The following is a 21034-nucleotide window of genomic DNA, read 5'->3' as shown; positions in this document are numbered from 1 at the left end:
GCACATCGTGGTGATTTTATTCATGGGGAGGCAGCCCAGATGGCCCAGTGCACAATACATGCTTCTAAATCAGAGAACATTTCCCCCAAGGACATTGTTAGGACACTGTCCAGCTAGAAGATATTCAGAGAAAATTCACTCCTTTACCTGCCCTAGGGAAATGGGAAAATTCAATGCCTGAACAATTTACCCTAGAGAATAATCCATGCTGGAAATTTTGCTTAAAGTATTCTTTTAAAAGGCCCTTCTGTCTTTATTATGACTATACGGCTGCTGAGTCTGCCTGAGCATATGAGATTGCAAAGAGTATTTCTTTTGATTCAGACCTTGCATTCTCTATAAAATGAAAAGATTCTTGGCACATAGTTGGCAATTACTATCTAGGGTTTCTGCATAACATAGGTTTTTTTCACTAAGCTTTTAACTCAATAGACATCAGGCTCCAGTGAAAATACATGTGGACTAACACGAGCAGAAATAAACACGATTCTAATCAATTTAGTTGTTGACAAAAGCATGTGGTTTCATTGCTTGGGGCCAACGTCTTACGAGTGGACTCTGATTTCTTGCAGGCACACCCCTTATTTATGTGTGCAAATAGGGTAATTAAGTGTCCAATTACCAGCGTTGCATTGGCAAATGGGCGCTTTGTGTGAGTAAAATTCTCCGTGGTTTGGGACCAGCTGAAACTTAGGTCTTTTATTTTTGAATCCATCCCCCACAGTCACGCAGGCATGATGGAGTTCCCATCTTGTCTCCATCTGAAGCCGTGATTCAGGACTTCCTTATAGTGTGGTGATTCAGTGAAGCCGACACCCAGTGTCGGGAACTAGAGATTTTTCTTTCATATTCTCTATGCTGAAAAATAACAAAGCATTTCAAGTGCTTTCAGATTGTCCTTTTTTCCTGCCAGCTCTGTAGAATGGATGACCAAAGGTGAAATACCTGTAAACATTCTTCACAAAGATTTAAGCGTAGGTAACTGCAAAATTGAAAGATGACTGATAAAAATGTTTTCTTCTTTTCTTCCTTAACCTTTGGGTGAAATCTAATAAGTCCTAGGACTGTTTTTCAAACTTCAGGTAAGACATTTGCAGGACACTTTCAGTCGCTAAGCTGGTCTCTTCATGGTGATTAAGGCATTCTTTCTTAATCTCTCTCCAGTTCAGAGAGTCCATATGCTCCATCCTGTCTCAGTGAATACAGTGGAACATCCTGGATGTTAAACTCCCTGAGGAGCCTGAACAGTAAACAGTGGCTGGCAGATAGGGGAGGAAACCAGGATTCAGGCACCACTGAGCCCGTGCTGAGTACAGCCGTGTTCCCACCAGCCAGCTCCTGCTCCAAAGGTGACAGGAAAGCCAGAACCATGCACTGGGGCTTACAGAAAGAGCTCCAAGAAAAGTTCTTTAGTTTTGGTCTGAAGAAGGAGAAAGGGGGCCCTGGGGTCTGAGAGGCAGGAAAGCTCTGCCCCTATTTTTATTCTTCTTTGACGTTCCTTCCGCCCCGCTCCCAGGACGTCCTGTGGCAATGGCAGTGGCAGCTCGTCAGGGACCCCAGGCCCCGAAGAAGAGACCGTCTCTTACCTGACAAGGTGAGGTAAGAATTCACATGCTTCCCCCTCTCTGTCTTCTCGCTGCTTGACCTTGGAAGCAGAAAGAACTGCCCCTTTACTCTTTGTCTCATGGTCTTTAATTTGCAGACAGCCTATATGCTTCTGGAATATTCCTTGGCTACACTGATCTCCAAATGTGTGCCTGTATTTCATGTCCAGAATAAAGCTCCCTCAACTGAAAAAGTCTCCTTTTCAGAGGCGGCCTCACCTCGCCCTGTCACAGGACGTTGTTACGATTCTTTCACGGTCGTGTGTGGCTCACAGGCTGCCATCGTCCTCCGTGGCTTCATTCCCGCCTTCCAGTGCTGTGTGTAGTGCTTTTGATAAATGTTTAAATAAATCGTCACATTGGTTGCCCTCTAAATGAATCCCCAGAAATATGAAAAGGTATGCATTAGGATATCAGTTCAACATTCAAAGTCCTTAAACAGAAATGAATGGATATGAACATTTTATTTATAGGTAAGACTGCCATACAATTTGTCACCCAAACTGGGACATCTTTGAGATTGAAAGGGGGAAGAGGCACAGAAATAAAGGACAGTATTTCATCTACAACAGGTGAAAACTGGAACATACTAGAACTCTTGTCATAACCTTTGTGGCAAATGCCACTACATCTCTTGTTAGAATTTTTTTCCATCCACAGTTCTGGACACATACATATACTTGTACGAGAGGACTTCCCTGGTGGTCCAGTGGTTGAGACTTCACCTTCCACTGCAGGGGCTATGGGTTCGATCCCTGGTCAGGAAGCTAGAATCCCACATGTCTTGAGGCCAAAAAACCAGACCATAAACAGCAGAAGCAATATTGTAACAAATTCAATAACGACTTTAAAAGTGGTCCACATCAACAAAAAATATTTTAAAAAAAAAACCCATAGAAATGGACATTCTAACCTCATAGATTAGACTAAGGAAGAAAAAGATGTGTAAACTTTGATACTGCTAGTAAAGTAACCATGCAGCTTCTACCTTTCTTTCTAATCTTTTTCTCTTACTTTTTTCTAAACATGATTTTTCCCAACCAGAAGAAGACAGCTCCCTGACACCTAGCTCTATTGTGGTGTTTGTGGCCAAGCACCCTGACTTTTAGAATCATTCTCATGGGTGAATATCTATGTTTTGCTATGTACCATCTATGTAACCTCAGTTTGCTCATCTGTAAAGTGAAAATACTTCTGGTAGAATCTCTGAGGGATGCTATCCAGATTTAATGAAAGAATTTGCATTGAAGTTCTGAGCAGAGTGCTTAGCTGATGTCAGTGGTCAATTTGGGTCACCTTTTGTTTGAGTGACCAAAGAATTCATATAATTTGTTTGCAACTTGACACTGCACACGTAATTTTGATGGGATAGCAGGTGTATCCTGGGGGCACAGGCTTGAAAGAGGTTATCCCTGTTAAATCAGAACATGTGTTTGCCTCACCTTGCTTTGTAAATGACCCTCTAGGGAAGCATCCTGGTCAGCAGTTTAATACAATGCCGTGGAAGGGGAGTTGTTGCATGCTCTACACAAGCCCAGCATCCTAACAGAGGTTGTTTTAAACCTAAGATATTTTCTTGGAGATATTTCATGTCTTCTAAGACAAAATCTAACTCTCGGGATGAAATGTGCAAATCCAGTTTGCCCAGTATTGAACTGAGAGTTGCTCCTTTCTAGTTCATTCAGTTCAGTTCAGTCGCTTAGTTGTGTTTGACTCTTGGTAACCCCACGGGCTGCAGCACTCCAGGCTTCCCTGTCCATGACCAATTCCCAGAGCATGATCAAACTCATGACCATAGAATCAGTGATGCCATCCAACCATCTCACCCTCTGTCATTCCCTTCTCCTCCTGCCTTCAATCTTTCTCAGCATCAGGGTCTTTTCCAGTGAGTCAGTTCTTTGCATCAGGTGGCCAAAGTATTGGAGCTTCAGCTTCAGCATCAGTCCTTCCAATGAATATTCAGGACTGATCTCCTTTAGGATTGACTGGTTGGATCTTTTACAGTACAAGGGACTCTCAAGAGTCTTCTCCAACACCTCAGTTCAGAAGCATCAATTCCTCGCGCTCAGCTTTCTTTATAGTCCAACTCGCACATCCATATATGACTACTGGAAAAACCATAGTTTTGACTAGATGGACCTTTATTGACAAAGTAATGTCTCTGCTTTTTAATATGCTGTCTAGATTGGTCATAGCTTTTCTTTCAAGGAGCAAGCATCTTTTGATTACATGGCTACAGTCACCATCTGCAGTGATTTTGGGGCCCAGAAAAATAAAGTCTGACACTGTTTCCACTGTTTCCCCTTCTATTTCCCATGAAGTGATGGGACCGGATGCCATGATCTTTGTTTTCTGAATGTTGAGCTTTAAGCCAACTTTTTCACTCTCCACTTTCACTTTCATCAAGAGGCTTTTGAGTTCCTCTTCACTTTCTGCCATAAGGGTGGTGTCATCTGCATATCTGAGGTTATTGATATTTCTCCCGGCAATCTGGATTCCAGCTTGTGTTTCTTCCAGTCCAGCGTTTCTCATCATGTACTCTGCATAGAAGTTAAATAAGCAGGGTGACAATATACAGCCTTGACGTACTCCTTTTCCTATTTGGAACCAGTCTGTTGTTCCATGTCCAGTTCTAACTGTTGCTTCCTGACCTGCATACAAATTTCTCAAGAGGCAGATCAGGTGGTCTGGTATTCCCATCTCTTTCAGAATTTTCCACAGTTTATTGTGATCTACACAGTCAAAGGCTTTGGCATAGTCAATAAAGCAGAAATAGATGTTTTTCTGGAACTCTCTTGCTTTTTCCATGATCCAGCAGATGTTGGCATTTTGATCTCTGGTTCCTCTGCCTTTTCTAAAACCAGCTTGAACATCTGGAAGTTCACGGTTCACATATTGCTGAAGCCTGGCTTGGAGAATTTTGAGCATTACTTTACTAGTGTGTGAGATGAGTGCAATTGTGCAGTAGTTTGAGCATTCTTTGGCATTGCCTTTCTTTGGGGTTGGAATGAAAACTGACCTTTTCCAGTCCTGTGGCCACTGCTGAGTTTTCCATATTTGCTGGCATATTGAGTGCAGCACTTTCTGTACTTGTTTTTCCTCTGACTTACTTCATTCTGTATAACAGGCTGTAGATTCATCCACCTCATTTCAGCTGATTCACATTTATTCTTTTCTATTGTGTACATGTACCACAACTTCTTTGCCTATTCATCTGTTGATGAACATGTAGGTTCCTTCCATGTCCTGGCTGTTGTAAATAGTGCTGCAATGAACATTGGGGTACATGTTTCTTTTTGAATTATGGTTTTCTCAGGGCATATGCCAATAGTGGAATTGCTGCGTCATATAGTAGTTTTATTCCTATTTTTTTGAGAAATTTCAAGAAACATATTTTTATGTGAGTACATTCTTATTTGAAAACAGGTGGTGAAGGCAAGTGATTTAAAACTCGTCAAGGGACCTACTGGAGAAGGCAATGGCAGCCCACTCCAGTACTCTTGCCTGGAAAATCCCATGGACGGAGGAGCCTGGTAGGCTGCAGTCCATGGGGTCGCTAGAGTCGGACACGACTGAGCGACTTCACTTTCACTTTTCACTTTCATGCACTAAAGAAGGAAATGGCAACCCACTCCAGTGTTCTTGCCTGGAGAATCCCAGGGACGGGGGAGCCTGGTGGGCTGCCATCTATGGGGTCGCACAGAGTTGGACAGGACTGAAGCGACTGAGCAGCAGCAGCAGCAAGGGACCTAACACAACATCCTAGGCTGGGCTGAGTTTCCTCTGGGGCTAATTGCTATAGCTTTTATTCATCTGAGGGAAAGATGCCTGAAATAACCAGGGAAGCTGATGCTCTTTGCCTATTCACTGAGGACTCAGTAATCACAATCCTGAAACTCTCTCACATTACTTCATAGATCAAAAGGCTAAGAGCATTTTTAGTAAAATATTATGGATATTATTTTGGTTATCTGTGTTTCCATTGTCTCCTGACTGGCTTTCGCATTTTCTGAAATCCTCCAGAAAACTAGAGAGGGTCTAGTTCCAGTTCAGCTGCTCAAGACGTCACATGTTCTTTCTGTAATGAAAAAATATCATTTTAGATGTAACAAGTATTAAAAAGTAATTATGAGTAACATGATTTATTTGAGGAATATCACAGTCTGGTTGATTACATATTCTATTAACTTACAGGTTAACAGAGCATCTTTCTGCTGCCTCCTCTTAATAACATTGCCTCTAAAACTTCTGGCCAGGACTTCACTTTTCTATCTGAAAATATTACCTGCTGCTGCTGCCGCTAAGTTGCTTCAGTCGTGTCTGACTCTGTGCGATGGCAGCCCACCAGCTCTCCTGTCCCTGGGATTCTCCAGGCAAGAACACTGGAGTGGATTGCCATTTCCTTCTCCAATGCATGAAAGTGAAAGTGAAAGTGAAGTCGCTCAGTCGTGTCCAACTCTTAGTGATCCCATGGACTGTAGCCCACCAGGCTCCTCCATCATGGGATTTTCCATATATGTTTATCACTTTTGTGCAGTTGTTTTATTTTATTTTTTTCCCAAAACTCATTTATGTTGCCTTTGTAAGTAAGCTTATCCTATTTTACTCTTAAATAGTAAATTTCTTACAGCCTTGTAATGTAGGGGTTGGAAAATACATTGCCTGGGCCAAATCCACCTATTTTTACAAATAAAGTTTTAATAGAACACAAGTACAACCACTTGCTTACTTACGGTCTATGACTATTTCTTACACTGTAACATAAGGGTTATACTGTTCCTACAGAGACTTCATAGTATGTGAAGCCAAAAGTATTTATTATCTGGTCCTTTACAGAAAACCTATGCTGACCCCTTCTCTAGATCATTCTAAACACTGATGGTCATTGGACAGATTTATAGGAAATAAAGTGCGGTGTATTCTGCTGAGTATGTTCTAAACCTAGAACATACCTTAGGATCAAGAGAATTTATTCCTAACATCAACTTTTATTTTTCCATGCTTGCTGAGTTCCCATTAATCAAGATTTCTTCCTTCCTTCCTTTCTTTCTTTAACTGGCATATAGTTGATTACAATGTTGTATTATTTTTAGGTTTACAATGTAGTGATTCAATATTGTTATAGATTATACTCCATTCGTGACATTGTACAGGAGACAGGGATCAAGACCATCCCCATGGAAAAGAAATGCAAAAAAGCAAAATGGCTGTCTGGGGAGGCCTTACAAATAGCTGTGAAGAGAAGAGAAGTGAAAAGCAAAGTAGAAAAGGAAAGATATAAGCATCTGAATGCAGAGTTCCAAAGAATAGCAAGAAGAGATAAGAAAGCCTTCTTCAGCTATCAATGCAAAGAAATAGAGGAAAACAACAGAATGGGAAAGACTAGAGATCTCTGAAAGAAAATTAGAGATACCAAGGGAACATTTCATGCAAAGATGGGCTCGATAAAGGACAGAAATGGTATGGACCTAACAGAAGCAGAAGATATTAAGAAGAGGTGGAAAGAATACACAGAAGAACTGTACAAAAAAGATCTTCATGACCCAGATAATCACGATGGTGTGATCACTCACCTAGAGCCAGACATCCTGGAATGTGAAGTCAAGTGGGCCTGAGAAAGCATCACTATGAACAAAGCTAGTGGAGGTGATGGAATTCCAGTTGAGCTCTTTCAAATCCTAAAAGATGATGCTGTGAAAGTGCTGCACTCAATATGCCAGCAAATTTGGAAAACTCAGCAATGGCCACAGGACTGGAAAAGGTCAGTTTTCATTCCAACCCCAAAGAAAGGCAATGCCAAAGAATGCTCAAACTACTGCACAATTGCACTCATCTCACACACTAGTAAAGTAATGCTCAAAATTCTCCAAGCCAGGCTTCAGCAATATGTGAACCAGGAACTTCCAGATGTTCAAGCTGGTTTTAGAAAAGGCAGAGGAACCAGAGATCAAAATGCCAACATCTGCTGGATCATGGAAAAAGCAAGAGAGTTCCAGAAAAACATCTATTTCTGCTTTATTGACTATGCCAAAGCCTTTGACTGTGTAGGTCACAATAAACTGTGGAAAATTCTGAAAGAGATGGGAATACCAGACCACCTGATCTGCCTCTTGAGAAATTTGTATGCAGGTCAGGAAGCAACAGTTAGAACTGGACATGGAACAACAGACTGGTTCCAAATAGGAAAAGGAGTACGTCAAGGCTGTATATTGTCACCCTGCTTATTTAACTTCTATGCAGAGTACATGATGAGAAACGCTGGACTGGAAGAAACACAAGCTGGAATCCAGATTGCCGGGAGAAATATCAGTAACCTCAGATATGCAGATGACACCACCCTTATGGCAGAAAGTGAAGAGGAACTCAAAAGCCTCTTGATGAAAGTGAAAGTGGAGAGTGAAAAAGTTGGCTTAAAGCTCAACGTTCAGAAAATGAAGATCATGGCATCTGGTCCCATCACTTCATGGGAAATAGATGGGGAAACAGTAGAAACAGTGTCAGACTTTATTTTTCTGGGCTCCAAAATCACTACAGATGGTGACTGCAGCCATGAAATTAAAAGACGCTTACTCCTTGGAAGGAAAGTTATGCCCAACCTAGATAGCATATTCAAAAGCAGAGACATTACTTTGCCAACAAAGGTCCGTCTAGTCAAGGCTATGGTTTTTCCTGTGGTCATGTGTGGATGTGAGAGTTGGACTGTAAAGAAGGCTGAGCGCCGAAGAATTGATGCTTTTGAACTGAGGTGTTGGAGAAGACTCTTGAGAGTCCCTTGGACTGCAAGGAGATCCAACCAGTCCATTCTGAAGGAGATCGGCCCTGGGATTTCTTTGGAAGGAATGATGCTAAAGCTGAAACTCCAGTACTTTGGCCACCTCATGTAAAGAGTTGACTCATTGGAAAAGACTCTGATGCTGGGAGGGATTGGGGGCAGGAGGAGAAGGGGACGACAGAGGATGAGATGGCTGGATGGCATCACTGACTTGATGGACATGAGTCTCAGTGAACTCCAAGAGTTGGTGATGGACAGGGAGGCCTGGTGTGCTCTGATTCATGGGGTCACAAAGAGTCGGACATGACTGAGCGACTGAACTGAACTGAACTGAAAGTTATTACACAATATTGGCTATATTCCCTATGTTATACAATATATTTTTGTTGCTTATTTATTTCATAAACAGTTGTTTGTACCTTTTAATCGTCTTTGTCTTTTCTTTCTCTCCACTAGTAACTAGTGTTACTAGTTCTGTCTGTGAGCTTTTTTCTGTTTTGTTGTATACATTTGCTTGTTTTATTTGTTAGATTCCACGTATAATGTAGAATATTTGCCTTTGATCACTAAACATAATGCCGTCTAGATTCATCCACATTGTTGCAAATGGCAGAATTTCATCCTTATCATGGCCGAATAATATTCCATTATATCTATATCTATATATATCTCACCTTCTTTCTCAATTCACTTGTGTATGGACACTTACTGTTGCTTCCATATCTTAATTGTTGTAAGTAGTGCTGCTATGAACATTGGGCATAGTCGTTTTATTTATTTTATTTAAGTTTTAGTTTAATTTAGTAAATTTAGTAAATTTTAGTTTAATTTTTATTTAGTTTTATTTAATTTTAAAAGATACATCTTTTAAAATTAGTATTTTTATAATGAGTGCTTTTGTTTCCTTTGAATATATACCCAGATGTAGAGTTCTGGATCACATGGTAGGTCTATTTTTAGAGTTGAAGGCCCTCCCTCCTGTTTTCCGTAGTACCTGGAACGGTGTACTTCCCACCAGTGGCGTGCAGGACTTCCTTTTCTCCACATTCTCTCCAACTTTTATTATTTGTAGACTTTTTGTTGATGGCCATTCTGACTGGTGTGAGGTTTTGATTGTATTAACTGATTGTGGTTTTGATTGTATTTCCCTGATTATTTGCAATGTTCAGCATCTTTTCACGTGCCTGTTGGTCATTTGCATGTCTTTTTTTTTTTGCAAAATATCTATTTAGATCTTCTGCCGATTTTTTAATTGGGTTGTTTTTTGTTGTTGTTGATATTGAGTTGTATGAGCTGTTTATATAGTTTGGATATTAACCCTTTATAGTCATATCATTTGCAAATATTTTCTCCCATTCAGTAGGCTGTCTTCTCATTTTGTTGATGATTTTCTTTGCTGTGCAAAAGCTTTTGAGTCTAGTTAGATCCCATTTGTTTATTCTTGCTGTTGTTTTCTTTGCCTTAGGAGACAGATCCAAAAACAATATTGTTATGATCTATATGAAAGTCTTCTGTATATGTTCTCTTCTAGGAGTTTTATGGTTTTGGGTCTTACATTTAGATCTTTAATCCATTTTGAGTTTATTTTTGTACATGGTGTTAGAAAACATTTTAATTTCATTGTTTTACATGTAGCGCACCCTTTATTGAAAAGACTGTCCTTTCTCCATTGTACATTCTCACCTCCTTTGTCAAAGATTAATTGACCATAGGAGTGAGGATGAATTTATTACTGGGCTTTCTACTTGGTTCCATTGATCTATGTTCCTGTTTTTGTGCCAGAATCATATTGTTTTGACTACTGTAGCTTTGTAGTCAAAGTTTGATTCCCCCAGCTTTGTTTTTTTTTTCTCAAGACTGTTTTGTCCCATTCATTAATCAAGATTTCTCATATAAGATACATCAAATTCCCAGCAAAGCATAGTTCATGATTACACAGATTCAGTTTTTCCTCATGGAGAATCTTGTCTCTAAGTTACATAAAAACTTGAGGCTATTCAATGAAACTTACCTGTACTGAATATATCCTTTGTGTTTATTAATATGCTACATATTTGGATGGAAAGGGGAGTAGAAAGCTTTAAATATGTTCTATTTATAGTCTTAATGTGGAAACATAATCCTAATAATGCCTTCAACAATTGAAATGTACAAAGGAAAAAATGTACACAGAAAAGCCAGAATTTGACCTCTATTTTATTATCAATAATTTACACACATTTGTGCCACACCTACTCCAGCCTAAGCCCTTTGATTGGTTGGCTTGAAGTCTAATGTAAAATAGAATAAGTTTGGCTCCTGATCTCAGGAAGCACATAGCTAGAGAATTCATTACTAGAACAGAATAAAGTTTGTCTTTAAGAGAGTTATAAGCCAGGTCTTCCAACAGCTGCCTTAAAGTGTTTGTCGTATGCATCAGTGTCTTGTTTTCCAACTAGTCAAAGCACTCAATCTGAGGGGAAAAGAGACGTCATATTTTTATGTTTCATTTTAGATCTATGGTTCCTAAAAATGGCTGCTAACTGAAATCTTCAAGTGACACCAGTGTGCAGCAGAATTGTGATTCTGTGGTTTAGAGCAGTTCTTCTCAAACTTTAATGTGCCTATAAATGACCTGGAGTTCTTGTTAAAATATAGCACAGGGAACTGTATTCAATATCCTACAGGAGACCATAATGGAAAAGAATTTTTTACATGTATATAAATGTATAAATGAATCACTTTGTAATTTCTGTACAGCAGAGATTAACAAAAAATTATTAATCAACTAAAGGAATGAAATTGGATCATTTGCAGGGATGTGAATAGATCTAGAGACTGTCATACTGAGTGAAATAGGTCAGAGAGAGAAAAAGAAATATTATATATTAATGCATATATGTGGAACCTGAAAAAATTGATATAGATGATCTTATTTACAAAGCAGAAATAGAGACACAGATGTAGAGAACAAACGTATGGATATTAAGGAGGAAAGGGAGGGGCATGGGGTGAATTGGAAGATTGGGATTGATATATATACACTATTGATACTATGCATAAAATAGATAACTAATGAGAACCCACTGTATAGCGCAGGGAAGTGCTCAGTGCTTTGTGGTGACCTAAATGGGAAGGAAATTAAAATACACACACACACACACACACACGCACACGCACACACACACACATGGCTGATTCACTTTACTGTATAGTAGAAACTAAATACAACAGTGTAAAGCAACTATGCCCCAATAAAATGTTTTTAAAAAGCTAAATTCGATTAAAAAGGGGTGGGTGCAGACTCTTAAACAGTAGGTATGGAACTGGCGCCAGACAATGCTGCTGTTTCTGGTCCATGGAACTCATTTTGAGTAAGAAAAGGTGTGGTTTGGAGTGGGTGTGTTCATGTGTGTTAGTCGCTCAGTCGTATCCAACTCTTTGTGACCCCATGGACTGTAGCCTGTCAGGCTCCTCTGTCCATGGAGTTCTCCAGGCAAGAATACTGGAGTGGATTGCCATTCCCTTCTCCAGGGGATCTTCCTGACCCAGGGATCGAACTGGACTCTCCTACAGTGCAGGCAGATTCTTTACCATCTAAGCCATCAGGGAAGCCCTGTTTGTGTACCTGAGTGTGTTTGTGTATGTGCATATTCCTAACAGAGATGTTACCATCCCCTCTGAAAACCAGACTTGTCTTCTTTATGGGTTTCAACACAGAATGGCCAGGGGAGATTTTCCTCTTGTTTGTGAAGGATTCTTGATGAACCCACCTACACAAGGACCCTGTGACTCATGCGCATAGAGCCCTCCTCAGGCCATCAGGACATTTCTTTTTGCAGCTAGCTCAGGTTTCTGCTCAGATGTGCTTGTGCTGCTTGCTCTGGGGGGGCTCTGCTGATAATGGATGAGGGCATTCAATTAGCACGTCCAGGTCCCTCTGCTTGTAGATACCTCCTAATTTCTCCACTAATGCAGTTGGATCTTTTCTTTTTCCAAATCATTAGGCATCTCTTCCATTTTTACTTTTCACTTTTCAGCCTGTAATGGATAAAGATTCTATTTTAATATACCATTTCAACACATTTGTGTGTTAGGGTAATTTGGGAAGAAGCCAGGTGCTAACATTTTTGTTAAAGGAAAGTTTTCTGAATCCCACTGGGACATTGATCCTGCTTCCTGTCTTCACTGAAAGCCAAGTAGGCAGCCTCGGCCTTGATCGTCAGAGCAGGAAGTTTGCATCTGTAGATGAGACTGAATCTGGGGAGACAGGTGGGCAGAGAGCACAGACTCCTCTCACATGCCTACAGAGTGGGAGGTAAGGACTGCCCCCCCTCTTTGGGGAAGGGACAGAGGTGGTACGTTCCTCATTTTGTCCTGAATCTTAGCATCTTAGGAAGGAGAATCTTAAGTGGGGCCAAGGTGAGACCTGGGGGTGCTCCCTCCGATGTGAATCAGGTGGGAGGCGCCATGTTTTAGGGTTTCTCATGCTTTAATATGCACAGGGATCCTCTGCAGATGTTGTTACAGACATAGGTGCTTCTTGGTTGGGTCAGGGCAGGGCCTGAGTGCGAGTTTCTGACAAGCAACTGATGCTGATGCTGAGGACCACACTTTCAGAGGCAAAGGCTTGGGGGCAAAGTCTTCAGCCTTGGCTTCTCCTCAGAATCATCTGGAAAGCTTTAAAAAACCCAATAGCCAGGCCTTACTCTAGTTGTTGTTCAGTCACTCAGTTGTGTCTGACTCTTTGTGACCCCATGGACTGTAGCACATTAGGCTTCCCTGTCCTTCACCATCTCCTGGAGTTTGCTCAAATTCATGTCCATTAAGTCGGTGATGCCATCCAACCATCTCGTCCTCTGTTGTCCCCTTCTCCTCCTGCCCTCAATCTTTCCCAACATCAGGGTCTTTTCCAATGAGTCAGCTCTTTGCATCAAGTGGCCAGTGTATTGGAGATTCAGCATCACTCCTTCCAAGGAATATTCAGGGTTGATATCCTTTAAGATTGCCTGATTTGATCTCCTTGCCGTCCAAGGGACTCTCAAGAATCTTCTCCAGCTCCACATTTCTAGACATATTTGTATATCAGAAGTCCATGGTGGTGAGCCCAGGAGTCAGGAGTTTGGGAAACTGCTTGTATGATCCCAGCGTGCAGTGGCCTGGGCTGGGGAGGAATGAAAGGGAAGAGGGAGTCAGTTCTCACAGTGTGGTGCCTGGACCAGCAGCATCAGCCTCACCCAGGAAGTTGTTAGAGATGCACATTCCTGGACTCTACCCTAGAACGGGAAACTAGTTCTGGCGCAGCAATCCGTGTGGCAGAGACCATCCACATGGTCACCCTGCACACCAATATGTGAGAGCCTCTGCTTTCTATACTTAGCATCTCAGAGCAGCATGGTGATGGGAGTAAATGCCCTGTAGATATTAACATGTTTCCCAGCAGAACACACGTACCAGTTATTGAGTGCTTACTGTTTCCTAGGTAAGAATGTCAAGCAATCAACTCACAAAATTTCACTTATTGGCATAACATCCTTGACAGGTCAATATGAACGTTCCCATAATGCAAATGAGGAAACAGAAGATTACAAAGATCAAGCAATTTTCAAAAAGTCACAGAGCTGGTAAATCAGGATTCCATCTTTCTGATCCACGTGTTATCTCCTAATCTAGGCTAGGCTTCACAGGGAATAAACAGACATGCCATCCACTCATTCGGCAACCATTGTGAGCATGTAATGTAGGCTAGGTGTCTAGCTACAGCCGTCCAGAAGTGGTGTTTGTTGGGAGAGTAGCACTGACATATACACACTCCCATGTGTAAAGCAGAGAGCTGGTGGGGAGCTGCTGCACAGCACGCAGCGCTCAGCGCAGTGCTCTGCCATGGCCTAGAGGCCTGCGACCAGGGGCTGGGAGGGAGGCGCAAGAGGGAGAGGGCGTGTGTATACATATAGCTGATTCACGTTGTTGTATAGCAGAAAATAACACAGCATTGTAGCGATTTTACTCCAGTTAAACAAATAAAGAAGTCCTTGTCTTCATGAGCTAGTGGGATTGAGAGAAGAAGCTGGCATCTATTACACAGATGGATGCCTTCTGTGGTAGGATGTCTCCTTTGAGCTGTGGGCTTGAATACCTTCTTGGGAATTGGCCTGTGGGGTACCAGAATGGGAAAAACAATCCCTGGAGAAAATTACACACAAACGGAAACCTGAAGGATGACTCTGAAGAATAGGATGCTGGGCGGTGGGGTGGGCTGGCGGAATGTTCCAGAGACAGAGAGGGGCTTGTGTATTCAAAAGCCCAGAGACAAAACGGAGTGTGACCCCGAGGTGGCTGCAATGTTACTGTGACTTATAACCAGTAGAATCACTTTTAAATTCCTTTTGCAACTGCTTCAGTTTAATTAAACGTATTAATTGGATTTTTGTTTAAAAGCTATTCCTGTTCTTCCAAAATAATGAATTCTGTGTGATGTTAACACCCCACCAGATGACTCTCGTTTGCACGCGTGGCTTTCGCTGAACGAGCGTGATCACTGAAATGGCCTGTGTGTGTGTGTTTGTTTTTCAGATCAAGGGGTAGAAGGTGGAAGGTCATGAAGTCCTTGGAATAACTGTTCGGAAAATTACAAGTCTCCAAAATGCCAGGATTTAACTGTTAATGTCATTTAGAATTTGATCAGCCCCTGCTAGGATCCAGTGGCTTTGCTTGAAGCGACAGCAAGTAAGTGATGTTCCTTCATACTTCAGTTGGGAAAACAAATGCTTTTCTTTGGAATGAATGCAGAACAAATGTTCTGATTATTCAGCATCTGGGCAGGATCAGTGGAAGGAGAGATTTAATATCTGTGCTCTCATCAGTCTTTGAAATAAACGTAACCACTCCTTCCCTAGAAGTTGCAGAAAGCTTAGCTTACAAAACTTCCCAGTTCATTCTTGCTATGTGTGATACACACAGTGAAGCTAGTAACTTGATGGCAGTCCCTGGTCCCGGCTCCTCCTCCTTCCTCCTTCATATGCCACCCCCAACCCCGCCACCCCCTCCATTCACCTTGGAGGATGCTTTCCAGATACAATATTGCTCAGTTATCAATAGCTGGTCTTGAACATCTGTGTTAGTGTTTTGTGATCAGAACCTAAACTTTGGGATCAAAGAAAAGTGAAAGTGTTAGTCACTCAGTTGTGTCTGACTCTTTATAAGCCGGTGGACTGTAGACCACCAGGAGTGCATAGACCTGGATTCAACTCACAGATTCAGCCCCTACCGATAGACTGCAGTCATTCAACCATTGTTCCATGGGCTCCTTGTCTATAAGATGAGGACAGCAAGTGTCTACCTGGCAGGCTTTGTGAATGTAGCAGAGAGAGTGATTGCGTCCCCCTTCAATCATGCTGTTTTGTGATCTTTTGATTTTCAAGGTTGTATTGGGAGACTGCTCTCCTCAGAGGAGAGGGTAGGTCCTACCTGGATCTAACAACTTGTTGTTCACCTTCTAATCTCAAAGCTAACTTCTTTCCCCACTTCTGTCTTTACTTCCTCACTCCCTTCCTCCTTCCCTTCTTACTTCTTTCCCATTTATATATAAAACTTACATGTAGTAATTTTTTTAATGTGTGTACAGTTCTATAAAATTTTTTAAGTAGATTTTATTTTTTTTAAAGCAGTTTTAGGTTCAGAGGAAATTAAAGGGAAAATATGGACATTTACCATATACCCCTGTCCTCAGACAAGCACAGCCTCCCCTCCTATTAACATCCTCTACTGGTGTAATACCTTTGCTATAGTTGAAGAACATATGTTGACTCATCATTATCATTCAAAGTTCATAGCTTACATGAGAGGTCATTCTTAGCATTAAATCCTATGGGATTTGACGTTATATGTTTATAATGACATAATGCACCCCACCTGATTGGACTGGCCATTGTTGTCATAAGAACCTGTAGCAGCTGGTCTAGGGGGAGCAGGAAAAAAAAATCACAAGCCTTAGTTCTATTGTCGTTCTTTCAAAAATGTTCAGCTTTTTAGTTAGATGGAGACGAGATTGGGTCCAGAGCAGTGACTGATTGAAGGCATGAGGCAAGTTGCTTCCGAGTCCTAGAGCTGGATTTGATTCACTTGTGTTGAAGAGTTTGTGTTAGAACTCACTTATATTGGAAAGCTGATATTCAGATTAACTCAGAGACCATTTGCCTCTTAATTCTCCTACTAGTTTTACATTCAGCATCAAGAGAGGCATCAAAAAACAACAAAGACCACAGCATGCAGCTGAAAGATCTCTGTCCAGTTTCTTGCCTTCTGCTTGCCACTACAGGCAGATTAAAAAGGCATCATTTTCTTTGACACACGCAGCGTGCCGTCATTTTGCCTGTTAGACTGAGGGAGGGGTGGGCTTCAGGGGAAATTTGCATATGCATTTCCATCAGGATTCAAGACACTGAAATCCGCATCACCCTGGACCGCAGAATCGTGAATGCACCACTACGGAACCAGGCTGAGCCCGTGTCACTGCCGCCTTTGGCAGGTTCAAGTCTTGCTCTGGGTGTAATATTTTATGACTCATTTTTCCTCAAGCATAGCGTAATAGGCTTTAACTTCGCTAAGCTTTTTTGCCAGCCCTTCGCCCCCTGCTGTTCCATTATATTGAACTTGTAAGCGGGACGCTTGGTCAGCCTCACCCAGATTACTGCAGCAAGGCGACCCCCGCCGAGGGGCTGGTGTCAGGATAAGTGATGGGGAGGGAGGTCTCCATCTTGGCATGCTGTTCACAGCTTATTAAATTCAGCTTTGTGGAAGCGGGGAGTCTGCCTCTCAGTCACACTGGCTCCAGCCTGATCCAACTGCTACTGTCAGACAATATGAAAAGAGGAACCACCACAGCTCATGGCAGGTGCTCCTTCACAGCTTAAAAAATAAAAAGGGAAGAAGAAGGAGTCCAGGGTTAGGGGTAGGGTGATTACCGTTAGGATTTCATGAGCCCATGTGAGCACGCTTTATTTTCCTCTTCCAGACGCTTCACTGGATTGAAGGGCTGATTCAGACAGCCTCATGTTTTTGCAAAATGCACAGGTTTCTGTGCTTTTGGGCATGGAGACAGATATGTGGGATTGGAAGGCTGCTTTTATCTCCATTCTTTGCTGTAGGTTTCAAGGAAGCTCCCGTCTAGATGAAAAGAACGACAACTACAGACAAACACTCTTTACATCCCCAGGTGTCACGAAGGACTAAAATTCTTCCCCGTGAAATCATTTAAGTATCTTGGTGTAACAAGATGGCAGAGGCTCTGCTCAGAGACATCCACTGAACAAAACAGAGAACCCAGCCCTGGAACGAAGTCACTGGATGAGTCCTCGTCTTCACCCCCCGTTTCCGCCTCACCCTGCGTTCTGGTTACATGGAAACCACTCCAGCGTTTAGTGGCTTACACTGACAGGCATCTCCTTATCCTCTGTGCTCTGGGAGCTGGCACCCCAAAGACGGGACCCTTGAATGACTGGAGCCATCTGCGGCCTGTCCAGCCCTGACCTGACACATGGGGCTGTTTCTCTGGTTAAACAGGCCTCGTCAGATGCTCTTCTGCTGGCCTCACTGGGTTCTGCTTGAAGCTGCACGGGTTAGGATGGGGCTGGGCATCCAGGGTCCTTCACTCCAGGTCTGACTGGCACCTTAGCAAGAGTGCCCAAGCTGGGCTTGGCGGTCAGGGGCTGAGGGGGAGGGTTCGCTTTCCCTTCTCTGCTGACATTGGCCTTTGCATGGGGTGTCTGCAAAGCAGCTGGACCTCTTATATGGTGACTCAGGCTGCCATGCCTTGGCACTGTCCTGCCTTCCCTCCCGCATCCCATCAGCTAAAGGGAGTCACGGGCCCAGGCCAGCCCAGCCTCTAAGCAGACTACACATGGGCAGGAAGACAGTGAGTAGGGCTCACTGGGAAGGGGCTTTGACAGGAGGGCAAGTGTGTTCTGGACTTTGGTCTCCAGCCTCCAGCAGGAATCTAGTGATGTCATTAGGCCTGTAGGACAGACCTTCCTGCACTATTTATTTACTTTAATTTTATTTTCCATTGCAGTGTATGGGTTGGGAAGATACCCTGGAGAAGGGAATGGCTACCCACTCCAGGATTCTTAGGGCTTCCCTGTGGCTCAGACAGACAAGAATCCGCCTTCAATGTGGGAGACTCAGGTTCACAAGAAGATCCTCTGGAGGAGGGAATGGCAACCCACTCCAGTATTTTTGTCTAGAGAGTTCCACAGACCATGGGGTCTTAAAGAGTTGGACACATCTGAGCGACTAACACTCTTCACTTTCACGGTTGATTTACTGACTGTGTTGTGTTAGTTTCAGAGGTATAGAAAAGTGATTCAATTATACATATATGAATATATATATCCATTCTTTTTCAGATTCTTTTCCCATATTCGTTATTACAGAATATTGAGTAAGTCCTTGTTGATTGTCTATTTTCTATACAGGAGTGTGTATATATATGTTAATCCCAAACTCCTGATTTATTCCTCCCCATTACTTTTCCCCTTTGCTAACCGTAAGTTTCTCTTTGAAGTCGGTGAGTTTATTTCTATTTTATGAATAAGTTCATTGGTATCATCTTTTTGGATTTCCCGTATAAGTTATATGCTATTTGTCTTTCTCTGTCTGACTTCACTCAGTATGATGATGTCTAGGTCCGTCATGTTGCTGCAGATGACATTATTTCGTTCTTTTTTATGGTTGAGTGGTATTCCATTCTATATATGTACCACACTTTCTTTATCTAATCATCTGTTGATGGACATATTGGTTGCTTTCATGTCATGGCTATTGTAAGTAGTTCTGCTATGAACATTGGGGTGTGTATATCTTTTCAAATTCTGATTTTCTCCAGATGTATGCCCAAGAATAGGACTGCTGGATCATATGGTAACTCTATTTTTAGTTTTTTCTTTTTTTTAACTTTTACTTATTTGGCTCCATCAGGTCTTAGTTTTGTCGTACAGGATCTTTCATTTAGGCATAGTCAGTTCAGTTCAGCTGCTCAGTCATGTCCGACTCTTTGCGACCCCATGAATCGCAGCACTCCAGGCCTCCCTGTCCATCACCAACTCCCAGAGTTCACTGAAACCCATGTCCATTGAGTTGGTGATGCTATCCAACCATCTCATCCTCTGTTGTCCCCTTCTCCTCCTGCCGTCAATCTTTCCCAGCATCAGGGTCTTTTCAAATGACTCAGCTCTTCGCATCAGGTGGCCAAAGTACTGGAGTTTCAGCTTCAACATCAGCCCTTCCAATGAACACCCACGACCGATCTCCTTTAGAACGGACTGGTTGGATCTCCTTGCACTCCAAGGGACTCTCAAGAGTCTTCTCCAACACCACAGTTCAAAAGCATCAATTCTTCGGTGCTCAGCTTTCTTCACAGTCCAACTCTCACATCCATACATGCCTACTGGAAAAACCATAGCCTTGACTAGACGGACCTTTGTTGGCAAAGTAATGTCTCTGCTTTTGAATATGCTATCTAGGTTGGTTATAACTTTCCTTCCAAGGAGTAAGCGTCTTTTAATTTCATGGTTTCAATTACCATCTGCAGTGATTTTGGAGCCCAGAAAAATAAAGTCAGCCATGGTTTCCACTGTTTCCCCATCTATTTGCCATGAAGTGATGGGACTGGATGCCATGATCTTAGTTTTCTGAATGTTGAGTTTTAAGCCAAGTTTTTCACTCTCCTCTTTCACTTTCATCAAGAGGCTCTTTAGTTCTTCTTCGCTTTCTGCCATAAGGGTGGTGTCATCTGCATATCTGAGGTTATTGATATTTCTCCTGGCAATCTTGATTCCAGCTTGTGCTTCATCCAGCCCAGCATTTCTCATGATGTACTCTGCATATAAGTTAAATAAGCAGGGTGACAATATACAGCCTTGATGTACTCCTTTTCCTATTTGGAACCAGTCTGTTGTTCCATGTCCAGTTCTAACTGTTGCTTCCTGATCTGCATACAGGTTTAAGGACCTCTTTAATTGTGGTCGGGGATTGTGGAACCCTCGTTCCCTGACCCCTGACCCAGGGGACAAGAGATTGAACCTTGTCCCCTGCATTGCATGGCAGTTTCTTAACCACTGGACCACCAGGGAAGTCCTTAGTTTTTTAAGGAATCTCCATGCTGTTTTCCATAGTGGCTATACCAATTTACATTTACACCCACAGTATAAGAGGATTCCCTTTTCTCCATACCCTGTCCAGCATTTATTGTTTGTTGAATTTTGATGAAGGCCATTCTGACTGGTGTGAGGTAATAAGCTTATTGTATTTTGGATTTGCATTTCTCTAATTATTAGCAATATTGAAATCTTTTCATGCTACATAGATAATTTAGTCAATTATTCTATAACTATTTCAACTGAATGCAAGTTTAAGCCTCTGCTTAGCTGCCTATAAAATGGAATGCTCATTGCAATATAAAGTTCCTTTCAAGGTAATTGAGACTCCATATTATCAAGGAGTGTGGATAGACAGAGGATGAGACTGGGAGGATGTAGAAGGCAGGTTGCTAAGTTCTTGTCAGGATGAAGCCATAGGTACACAGTTGTCCCTCAGCATCCAGGGCTGAGGTTGGTTGATTCCAGGACCCCTGTGGACACCACAATTCGTGGATGCTCAAGTCCCTTATATAAAATGTGACATA

At 42.2% G+C, this 21034-nt stretch overlaps 1 long non-coding RNA gene across 3 annotated transcripts in view; it reads left to right on the top strand.

The window, feature by feature from the left end:
* The first annotated feature begins 1506 nt into the window (after positions 1 to 1506).
* The window catches only part of LOC123331014, a 78258-nt gene continuing 58730 nt past the window's right edge, over positions 1507 to 21034 (top strand). For all 3 annotated transcript variants that reach the window (XR_006547400.2, XR_006547402.2, XR_006547401.2), the window contains exons 1-2: positions 1507 to 1594; positions 14929 to 15081. This is a non-coding gene — a long non-coding RNA (uncharacterized LOC123331014). The remainder of the gene's footprint in view (positions 1595 to 14928; positions 15082 to 21034) is intronic.

Source organism: Bubalus bubalis, chromosome 21, assembly GCF_019923935.1.
Source record: "Bubalus bubalis isolate 160015118507 breed Murrah chromosome 21, NDDB_SH_1, whole genome shotgun sequence".
NCBI classification, from domain to species: Eukaryota; Metazoa; Chordata; class Mammalia; order Artiodactyla; family Bovidae; genus Bubalus; species Bubalus bubalis.
This window is presented reverse-complemented; position numbering and strand designations above follow the sequence as displayed.